This window comes from Perca flavescens, chromosome 14 (assembly GCF_004354835.1).
Source record: "Perca flavescens isolate YP-PL-M2 chromosome 14, PFLA_1.0, whole genome shotgun sequence".
In the NCBI taxonomy this organism is placed as follows: Eukaryota; Metazoa; Chordata; class Actinopteri; order Perciformes; family Percidae; genus Perca; species Perca flavescens.
The window spans coordinates 34,513,502-34,525,230 of NC_041344.1; positions in this window are offsets into that span (position 1 = coordinate 34,513,502).

Genomic DNA, 11,729 nt, shown 5'->3' on the forward strand with positions numbered 1-11,729 from the left:
CCAATACACTGTACATCCTTTTTACTTTCTGTTACACACATCATAAATTCTTGTTAAATTATAATCTAATGAATTATGTATCGTGTTTACTGTACTATGGAAGCCTGCGCTGGACTACTTTATTGATCAATAGGAGTGGCTTTTGAAAATTCTGCACCTTCATGAAATATTCTTTAGCTATGCTAATGTAACATTATGAAGAATCTGTACTCATAGCTCAAACCTGTTTGCAGTCTGTTTTGCAGTAAAGGGACTCAGGACAGCTGGTCTGTACCAAGGGACAACACAGGACACAATGGCATTCCTAAAGATGGAGCAAACCAGCCCAGAGTGGAGTCAGTACCTCAGGTAATCACTCAGAATCTGCTGGTCAGAGTTTTTTCAACTTTATTAAACCACTTCATTTATTCCGTACAGTTTTATTGCACATCCAAGTATTCCTTTCAGTGTAGGGACTTGAAACAAAGTATTTTTATTTTTTTTTAAATCTCAGTAAAAAATTGTTGAAGTGACCTCAAGATCAGGAATAGCCTCAGGTAGCTGCCTTTTTAAATGATTTTAGTTCTCAAATGGAGCTTCTAGAAATGATTTAATTTGAATAGTATCTGATTCCTTGTCTTTGTTTCTCTTGCCTCCATTCTGTCCTGCTGTTGTGACTCCTCCTGCGAGCAGGGGATCTGTTCAGCGCAGTACCAGGTTGTCATTGAGCAGCACTTGTCAGGTTTGCCTGGCACAGACACTGGCTAACATTGCTCAATAACATCAACACCCACATCTCTGTCTTCCCCTCCAAATGTCTGCTACTTATCCAAGCCCCCCATCAATGAGCACCTTCTGTGCCCTATGATAGGGGTCAGTCATAGGTTTAGTCCCCCCAAAACCTGCTGCTAATAGCCTGAAAGTAGCCTCCACAAAACTGTGACAGAATTCTTATATCCTGGTCCTTTTGCCACCCCACCCCCATCATCCTACCTCAAACCAAAGCTTATTGCCTTTATTGCCTGTGCACATGCACATGTGCATGTAGAAAAAGCCTTCAAAAAGCATTGCCATTGCAGTTGAGGACCTGTCACATTATTGTTCTGTGTACACCAAAAACACATGTCACTTTTCCAGTGGGAGTCTGTTCCATAACCAAAATATTTTATTCCTCAGATCTCCTCTGGTAAGCTAACATGTGAACATGTGCACTATGGTCTTAAAACCATAAATTAAGCCATTATTAGTCTGTTGTGACAGAACTCTTGACTTTGTCTTCAGGTCCTTTACAATAAGAAAGGGAAGAAACACAGTGGCCTTTGCAAACGCCTTATGAAGGAGAAAGTCTGATTAGAAATGATTGTCTATCACCATACAAGCCATTTAGAGGAACCATTTAAACAGTCATTCTTTAGTCAACTCTTTCTCACCCAAAAGTCCCAAAGAAAGTTACCTTGTTCTGAAAGAATGTCTGAGCCATAGTTAAGGCCAATTTTAGCCTGATTGTGCTGCTTGTGCTAGCCTACCTCAACCAGTACCTACTGAAACCCTTCCCCTTCAGCAACTACTTCCCCAACCACTGCCAGTGTACTGTGCCAGTCGCCAACCAGGCCAGTCCAGAGAGTGCTCACCAGGATGACTACCAGGGAGAGCATAACTGTGGCAGAGCCTGAATTCCACTGCCACAAGCCTAAGCCTTACTATACCAGAGATTGAAGAGCCTTAACAACCTCCTATTCAAGCCAGGTCCCTTTTTGTTTCCGTCAACATGTCTAGTTTTTTGACTGTTGAAATCTTCAACTTTTCTGATCTGACATCAAAAGACATCAAGGAGTGTCCATCTCCAAAGACATATTTGTGCAGAGGATGTAGCTCATGGAAAATATGGACCTCAAAGAGTGCTTGGTGAACATTTGCCATGCATCGGATTCTTTTCTATGAAGTACATCAAAGAAAACAAGTTCAAACTACTCGGATGCTTGTTTGATCTGCACAAACCTGATGGCACACCGATTATATAGCCAGAAAATTACTGTTTGAGGCCACTCTGCCAAGTTAACTCTCCAGATGCCAAATTTGTCACCCTGGGACCTTGATGACACTGAGTTGGCGGGGAAAGAAGTTTTAAGGTGATACTTGCCTGAATGCACGGACAAGGCTTGTGCTTCACCGTGTCAGCCTATCCAAAAAGTTCTTCTATGAAAACCAAGCTTAATGATACCCAAAGATGTAAACATTTTGATGGTTTTCTTTATTTTCCTTTGAAAATTATTTTAAGAAAGACTACATTTACTCTAAGTTTTGTATTGTTCCTGTTTGAAAGGGGTCATCTGTGTGTCAAGTGCTTTAACTGAACCCAAGCCAAAAAAATTCTCATGATTTCATTACCATTTTTTAAAATATCTTTCATTTCCTTTAGTTTGGTCATTCCAGATGCACCCCTTTAACATGGAACTTTTTATTTTGTTGATTCTAACATTTAACTTTTAAAGAGTAACCAAATGAAGATGTCAAATATTTTGAAAGACTTTCTATGTCAATACTAAATACTAAGAAATGCTTGCTTTCTTTTTTAAAGTAGTTGAATTCTTGCCAAATATTTAGCTAAAGAAATATGTAACCAAATACCTCTACATTTTAAACATTCAGAGTCTTTACCTTTACACTTGCTCATAACCAAAGCACAGCAACATGCTTGTGAGCGTGATAGTATACATGTGTGTGATAGGCTAACAATAGGAGAACCTTGAGGGCAGCGGCTTTGAGAAGAAACCACAAATTTAGATTCAAAAAGTTGCTTTTGACCCAAGTTGTTTTTTACATAGCTCCTTAAAGTCCAGCTGAAATTGAATTCCATGTTTCCGTTTGAAAAGAAAATCAGTCCCCAAAAAGAAATGAGCATTTCTTATGTACAGTATCTCTAAATACCCTTTTTTCTTCCTCTCAATGATGGAAAACCATAGCAATACAATTTAAAAATCACTTCGACATCATTGTTGACTTTAAAAAGGGATGAGTGTTTGTGATTTCAGATAGACTTTAAAAAGGTTTCCCAACTGAAAACATGAAAAAATGCTTGGAACCAGAATTTCAAGAATCACAACTTGACTTGAATCATTAACCAAAAGTGCGTGTTGCCTTAAGCTTTTATGGCCCTCAAGGTTTACCTTAAAGCAACACTATGTAACTTTTCCCGCTTCAGTCCCCCTACAGGTTGTCTCATTGGAACTACAGCTCGCACTTCGGTTCCCGCGCGAGCTGTAGTTCCAATGAGACAACCTGTAGGGGGACTGAAGCGGGAAAGGTTACATAGTGTTTCTTTAACCCTGTTATCAGTGTTTCAATTTTACTCAAAGAAAAGACAGGGGCTTTCCCCCTCATCTCCTCTCTGTCACAATTGAAAGCTGTTAAACCAATGCGATACCAAAAAGTGTATTTGATATGGAAGACCTAAAAAGTCAATGTTTTTGTAGTGTGAAGTGTGTAGCGGTTAAACTAGTTTTTAAAATGGAAAGCATTTGCTGCTTCTGTTTGAAATGATTCATTGCTCTGCCTCTTTTCATTTGAGTCTTTTGTTCTTCCTGCTGTGCACAGGAAAAGTTGCCAAAATGCAAATGTTTGCTTTTTTTTAATGTTTATTATTGTTAATTATTATTAGATCTGATAATTTTTTATTTGTTTTTTGTATGTGTAAGAATGATATGAAAATGATTGTTAGGATTACTTTGTGATGGTCTTTGAGCAAGTGATGTGAGTTTTCCAGAAATACTAAATTTAAGGCTGCAAAGATTTTGAAGCCAAACTCACGTTCTGCCCTGGAGAGCCAGTAACTAGAAGAAAAAGCACCACAAAAAAGGAAGAAAAAAAAGGTAGGAAAGTAGAAACTGGATGCTAGTACCAAGGAGAAACAATGCTTTAATGATTATAAGTGCTTCTCTGTTCCCTAAGCTTTCCACGGGTGTATTGATGCCCACTGACAACCTAAAGCTTTAACCTATTGTGACTGGGGTACTGTCCTTGGTCTTTGGCCAAAATGAAAAGGTTTGAGATAAAGGATTGCCTGGAGATAAGCTGCAGCTGGAAACAGAGACCAGGCTGGGACTTGGAAGGCTTTCACATTACATGCTTCTTTTATATGGTACATTCACATAAAAATGGTGTCAGTTCATGCAAATGACAAAAAAACCCTCATAGTTAATTTACCAAGGTTACCAAGGTCTGTCACCAACCTGGTTCAGTGGAAGTGAATTGAATCGTTGTCAATTGTAAAATTGGACTATTTCACTTTTGAAAAAAGAAATAGGAATTGTTTTGAATGAATTCATAAGAAATAAAACACACCTTTGCTTGATTGATTATACATATGCTGCGAGTCTTACTTTGCATAGTATGGCCAGTAGTGTTATATATATATATATATATATTTATGTAACTTTAGATAGAGATTGTTGCGTTACTGGCATTACTTACTTAGTTTACTGACTAATCTCTACTTGTGCTTATGTTGGAGCATTGTATCCCATAATTCACCACTTGTGGCCACTGTGTTCAGCAAAGGTTACATAGGTTTAAAAATATATTTAAAAAAACTCAACAGCAGTTGTACTTTTTACTGTCTACATACCCTAAAGGTTAAGAGGGAAAATGTGTTTTTTGTGATTTGTATGAACTGACCCTTAAATGTTATTTATTTATTTATTTAGCCTGAGGGCCCCTGTTGTTAAGTCTTTAAGTTGTGAAGGTAATTACAAGACAACACCAGTACTTGTGGCGCTCATATGACAAACTTCTAATAAATTGCATATTTACTGTCAGTTAATATCCTGATGGTATTTAGTGTCCATAAGCTACTCTTCTTTGTAGCAAGGTATTGTTTCTGTTGATAGCTGCATGTAGATAAAAGTGTATGATAATGAACACAGAACAAACATGACAGCAAAACAAAAGTTGGTGTAAAATTGTACCTTTTCACATGATTATTAAAGCGTGATAGTTTAAACAAAAAAATATTTAAGAGAAGAGCTAAACGTATCTGCTAACATGTGATAGCAGCATTCTTTAACTCTCTAATTAGTGCCAAACAGCTTGGTCTCTGTGTGACTGCAGACTGCTCTATCTGAATGTCTGGACTTTTTCTCCTTCCTTGATCACATTCCAACATGCCTAAAACCAAATAAAGACATTTTGCTATTAACGTTTCTCTCTATCTATTTTACTTTTGTTAGCAATTCAATAGATTACCTCAGTTAGTCCCTTGATAGACATACATCTACATATTTATTTTTTTATTGGACTTTACACCCAAAATGAGCTGCCATGCTTTGTTGTTACCCCTCTTTGTGTGTTGTGATGGCCACCTAAGTCACATGAAAATACCCAAGTTTCTTTGGTTTTGATTCTACTTAATGGGGAAGAGGTTGTAAAATAGTTTTTTTAATTTACCCATGACATTTATTGGCTAACCCTAACTTCATTTTATTCCAGAAAGCATATACAGGTTATGACAAAATATTTTTCTCAGAATTCATGACAAAGTTGTTATCGTTTAACTCCTAGCCCAGTTCCATGATACTTTTTCCCCTAGTACAGTGGGGGAAATAAGTATTTGACCCCTTGCTGATTTTGCAGGTTTGCCCACTTACAAAGAATGCAAAAATCTACAATTGTAATCATATGTACATTCTAACAGTGAAAGACAGAATCCCAAAGAAAATTCCAGAAAATCACATCATATGAATTTATTAAAATTGATAACCATCTGATGAGGAAAAACAAGTATTTGACCCCCTGGACAAACAGCAAGTATTCTGGCTCCTACAAGCCAGTTAGTCTTTCTTTAAGACACAGCCCCAATCCGAACCAATTATCTACATCAAATACACCTGCCTCACCTCGTTACCTGTATAAAAGACACCTGTCAACACCCAAACAACCAGCATCCAACATCACCACCATGGGCAAGACCAAAGAGCTTTCTACGGACATCAGGGACAAGATTGTTGATCTGCACAAGGCTGGGATGGGCTAAAAGAGAATCGGAAAGCAACTTGGAGAGAAAAGATCAACTGTCGGTGCAGTTATCAGGAAATGGAAGAAGCACCACACCACCGCCAACCTCCCTCGGTCTGGGCCTCCACACAAGATCTTGCCTCGTGGGGTGTCCCTGATCATGCGAACGGTGAGGAATCATCCCAAAACCACAAGGGGAACTGATGAATCAACTGAAGGCAGCTGGGACCACAGTTACAAAAAAAGCGGTTGGTAACACACTACGCCGTCATGGATTGAAATCCTGCAGCGTACGCAAGGTCCCCTGCTCAAGAAGAAACATGTACAGGCCCGCATGAAGTTCGCCATTCACCACCTGGACGACTCAGAAGAGGCCTGGAAGAAGGTGATGTGGTCAGATGAGACCAAAATAGAACTTTTTGGCCTCAACTCAACTCGTCGTGTTTGGAGGGCAAAGAACACCGAGTACAACCCAAAGAACACCATCCCCACCGTCAAGCATGGTGGTGGCAACATCATGCTTTGGGGGTGCTTTTCAGCCAAGGGGACGGGACAACTCCATCATATTGAGGGGAGGATGGGACGGGGCCATGTATCGTGGAATTCTGGACCGACATCTCCTTCCCTCAGTGAGAGAGCTGAAGATGGGTCGAGGATGGGTGTTTCAGCACGACAACGACCCTAAGCACACCGCCAATGCAACAAAAGAGTGGCTGAAGAAGAAGCACATCAAGGTTCTGGAGTGGCCTAGCCAGTCTCCAGACCTGAATCGATTGAAAATCTTTGGAGGGAGCTTAAAATTGAGTTGCCAGGCGACAACCTCGAACCTGAATGATTTGGAGGCTGTCTGCAGGGAGGGTGGGCCAACATCCCTGCCGAAATGTGCACAAACCTTGTCACCAACTATAAAAACCGTTTGACATCTGTGCTGGCCAATAATGGCTTTTCTACAAAATATTAACATGCTGTTTGTCCAGGGGTCAAATACTTGTTTTTCCTCATCAGATGGTTATCAATTTTAATAAATTCATATGATGTGATTTTCTGGAATTTTCTTTGGGATTCTGTCTTTCACTGTTAGAATGTACATATGATTAAAATTGTAGATTTTTGCATTCTTTGTAAGTGGGCAAACCTGCAAAATCAGCAAGGGGTCAAATACTTATTTCCCCCACTGTACATAGAACCAGTCGATTAGAGACTTCTTCTAATCAAGGGCGCACTTCCAACTTTGAGTGGAATACCTGCAGAATAGGGACATGTAAGTAGTTCTATACAATTTATTTTGTAGATTAGGGTGAATTTGTGTGTGTTGTAGCAGTGTTTTGCCATTGAGAACGAGCTAGCATGCTAACGGTTAGCCCCCCTAGGCCCCTCGTTTCGGCTAGTGCCGTAGAAAGCCGTGTAGATTTTGACCAGCTCACCAGGAGGCTGAAGGCAGGACACATTCAGAAATCGTATCTCACTCAGAACAGCATGGATGGATTTTTTTCAAAGTTTGTATGCGTGTGGAAGCACCATAGACACAAAATGAAACCCAAATCCCAGAAAAAGTGATTTTATTCATAAAATAGGCACTTTAAGTACTTTAGCTTAAGCTGAATACAGGTAAAAATGCAACGGTACCTTTAAGGAGCATGACTCTATGTCCATCCAAAACGGAGCATCTCCAGAAGAAATATAGAACATCATAGTTCTCAATTGTGTTGCTAAATAGTACCAATAAAGATTTGGACATTTCAGCCCCAGTATGAAATGGAAGACACAGCAGAGATAAGCGGATTCTTAAAGATTATTTTTTGAGCATTTTAGGCCTTTATTTATATAGGACAGCTGAAGACATGAAAGGGGAGGAATGACATGCAGCAAAGGGCCGCAGGGCGGAGTCCAACCCGCGGCCGCTGCGTCGAGGAGTAAACCTCTATATATGGGCACCTGCTCTACCAGGTGAGCTACCCAAGCGCCCTATTTATTTACTTTTTTTTTGGGGGGTCTTTTCCCTTTATTTGAAAGTGGACAGATATAAAAAGGGGAGAGAGATGGGGGATGACACGCAGCAAAGGGCAGCAGGCTGGACTCGAACCCTGTGCCGCTGCAGGACTCAGCCAACATGGGGCGAACGCTGTTACTGGCTGATCTAGAGGCTGCCCCAGAGATAAGCCGATTTAAGGACATTTCTTGTTCTATATAAATTTCTTGAAAAGTGCTGTACGTTTCTTAAACCTGCATTTGGCGTGAGAGGGCTATTTTGAAATTAATACATGAATTTAGGCAATATGATGAATATGCAATTAGATGAAAGCTTGAAAGTAAATAAGTTTTAGTTTATATATTGTCTTTCATTTCCGTTATGCAGCATTAGTGATGATTTTGAAGCATATACTTTATATCCGGAGATACTACCAGATTGGTCATTGTTTGTTTGATTGTGTCTAGTCTAAGGTTGTACTATTTTCTTTTCTCTCTTTCATAGTTATTTAGTTAGTTTGTTGTTGTTTTTGTTGTTTGCTTTGTCATTGAGATAAGATGATACATCTTAAGACCTATTTACAGTTGAAAGCTCTGAAAAGACTAGTAAGTGGAACTTTGAGTTCCAATTGTTTTGTCACACTCTCTAAAGGAGCATGCTGCACTTCCTAGTTCAATCAGGATGATATCATGCAAGTTAAACATATTCAATAAAACCAAATATCATGGTTGATTCATTCATGCTACCTATCAACATGACAAATCATTTTGAAAGCTAACCAGCACTGCTAAGTGTTAAAGCAATCATTTATATAAAACACACAAATAATCTGAGAGAATTGTTCACTGCATATTTCACCATATATAAAGTTTAACATAAATAGACTGATATGATTCTTAACCACGCCATCATTATTATTATAACATTCAGAACCCTATTGTAACACAGAAGACACTTCTGTCACAACTTTCATGGATATTGTCCAGAAGACGTTTATTGAGCATATATGAGATTGATACTTCACATCACACCTGTTTGCACTTAGAGAATAATAATGTTGGTACAGTAACATGCAGTACATTGTTACATATAAGTTACATATACATTCACATAAGTTGCACTTATGTTGATCATATAATTGCATACATAACAGTATATTTCTTGCTGAGAGATTAATTCAATTCAATTTAATTTATAGTGTCAAATCATACCAGAAGTTATATCAGGACACTTTTTAGATAGAGTAGGTCTAGATCACACTCTATTTTATAAAATCCTAATCTCGCATTGCGAGACCTATCTCCACATAATTTACAGAGATCCAACAATTCCCCCAAGAGCAAGCATTTGGTGTGACGACAGCGAGGAAAAATGTCTTTTTAACAGGTAGAAACCTCGGAAAGACCCTGACTCTTGGTTTGCAGCCATGTGCTTTGACCAGTTGGGGAGAAAGAGACTGAGAGTGAGAGAGAGACACACAGAGAGATCTGTAAAGATTGACAAGGATCTTGAAAAGAATGACCCTCTGCTCACCATAAAATACTACACCAAAGAAAAGGTCACAGTCCAGGGGAATGGCCAACCGGGAGTCCTTTGAAGAGGCATTCTCCCTGTTAAAAAGCAGAGGTGGACACCAAGAGGATCAATGTCCCCTCTGACAGTAAAGATGATGAGAGCCCAAAAGAGAACCCCACCACCTTGTCCATCTCTGCCCCTCCCACATCTACCAGCTCCACCATCCAGCTGAAGGAGAGTATGGCCCTGATGGAGCTGAACATTGCTGAATTCAAAGAGCTGACCCAGGCCAGGCTGCGTGACCCCCAAAACAAAACCCTGCCGCAGCTCCAAGAGAAGCTCCAGCAGCTCAAGAGAGACAAGCAGACCTTGACATCTGACAGGGGAAGTGTAGAGGCACTACAACAGAAAAACAGTGTGATCTGTGCTCATTTAGCCAAAGTGAAGGGGGATGCTGAGAATAGAGAAAGGAGCTTTACCAGGCAAGTCCAACACCTGACAGACCAACTCTCCGCAGTCCCCACAATGTCAGCTACAAAGACACAGACTCTCCCTGTCAGTGTCCCAAACCCCTGCTTTGTCTCTTTCCTACCATCTCTGCTAGGCACCCAGCCCAACAACACCCCCTCCTGATTCACCCACACAGCTATCTGCCAACCGCCAGCTCTGCCCAACCCAGCTTCCCTCCACTCAGCCTGAAGAACAAGCCCCACAAGTGGTACTGTGCGCTGACTGAAATAGGAAATTCCTGGACACAAACAAGCTTTTTCCTGGTAAGAAAGTGCTGTTGAAATGCTGCAACACTACTGGCTAGGAAATGAAGCTGTTGAAAAGGGAGCCCCTCAGGAACCCTTAATGTCCCTCCACATATTTCTGCTTCTAACTGGAGATCTGAATGGACAAACAGGAATTGAACCTGATATAATCTACCCACAGGGCAGCGATCATATGTTTGGTCAAGTCCCCCTGTTTATCACGCCAACCATCACCCGTCGGAACAACCTGGACTCTGAAATGAATCGAAGTGGCAGGGAGATGCATCTCTGTCGGCCCTTAGGCCTGTACATAGTTAATGTTAGGATCACAGGGGACTCTATTGAGATTCAAATACTTCTCAGCTCTTGCGTCTAGTGTAGTAGTGCATTCACTGTAAGATGTTTTGACCACAACCAAATAGATGTGTTCTTTAAACTCTCAGGTCAAACAAGTGACACCAAAAAACAATCCAGTAAGCTGTTTAAATTCACTCCTACTTACAGATGACAGTAAAAAACAAATCAAAATCATCATGGCTTTGAACTCACCTGATCTGATGAATCACATATGTCCCTACCAGAGATGGTGTAAACAAGGCCATTGATGATATCAATATGATATTTCACAAGGCAGCTCTTAAAACTGACCTCATAAATTAAAAATGGAAGCCTGTAAAAATGCTAAATGCTGACAAACGGTTTGATCAAGAATGCAAGACCATCAGAAAAGACTTGAGAAAAATAGCAAACTAAAAAATTGCCAACCGAACAACCCAGCCTTATACATTAGAAACAATGAAATTGTAATGAAATATGTACAATTAGGAACAAAAAGCTTAATAATTCCCACATTAAATTTGAAGATATTTATTGGATATTGGAGTTCAATACAAAGCAACTACAGACATTACCCATCCAAAATGGTAACGTCTTGAGAACATATTTTTAAAATCTCTACATAGACATACCAATAACTAATAAATTCAGATCAATGTATTATTCAAGAAGAACTTCAGACATTAAAAGAAAAAATTAAGAATACCAAAAACCACTTGATTTCCTCATTACTTGGAAAGTTATTTGGGATAACACAGACAAAATCTTTCCAGCCGAGGAAAGCTTGTGGTCCAGACAGCATTTAAAATGAATTTTTTAAATGCAGCACCCCAGGGAGGCAATGTTAAAGTTGTGGCAAATGTGTCAGCAGCTGTCTAGGAAAATTGTTAAATTCTGATTAAATATTTTAATATTCTAAATAAAAGAATTCTAGATTTTCTTTAAGAACACTCCACTATCCAGCTTTCTACTCTATTTGGCATGAAGGGTTTTATTACAGATTTCTACACTGTGGTATAGGGGGAAAAATATATTATCTCATTAAATCAATGTATTTGGAAAATATGTGTGCTTTTAAAATTGGAAGCAAACTAAAATTCTTCACCCAGAGAAGAGGTGTTCGGCAGAGTTGAAATTTAAGTCAGACTTTATTTATTGTATTGTAT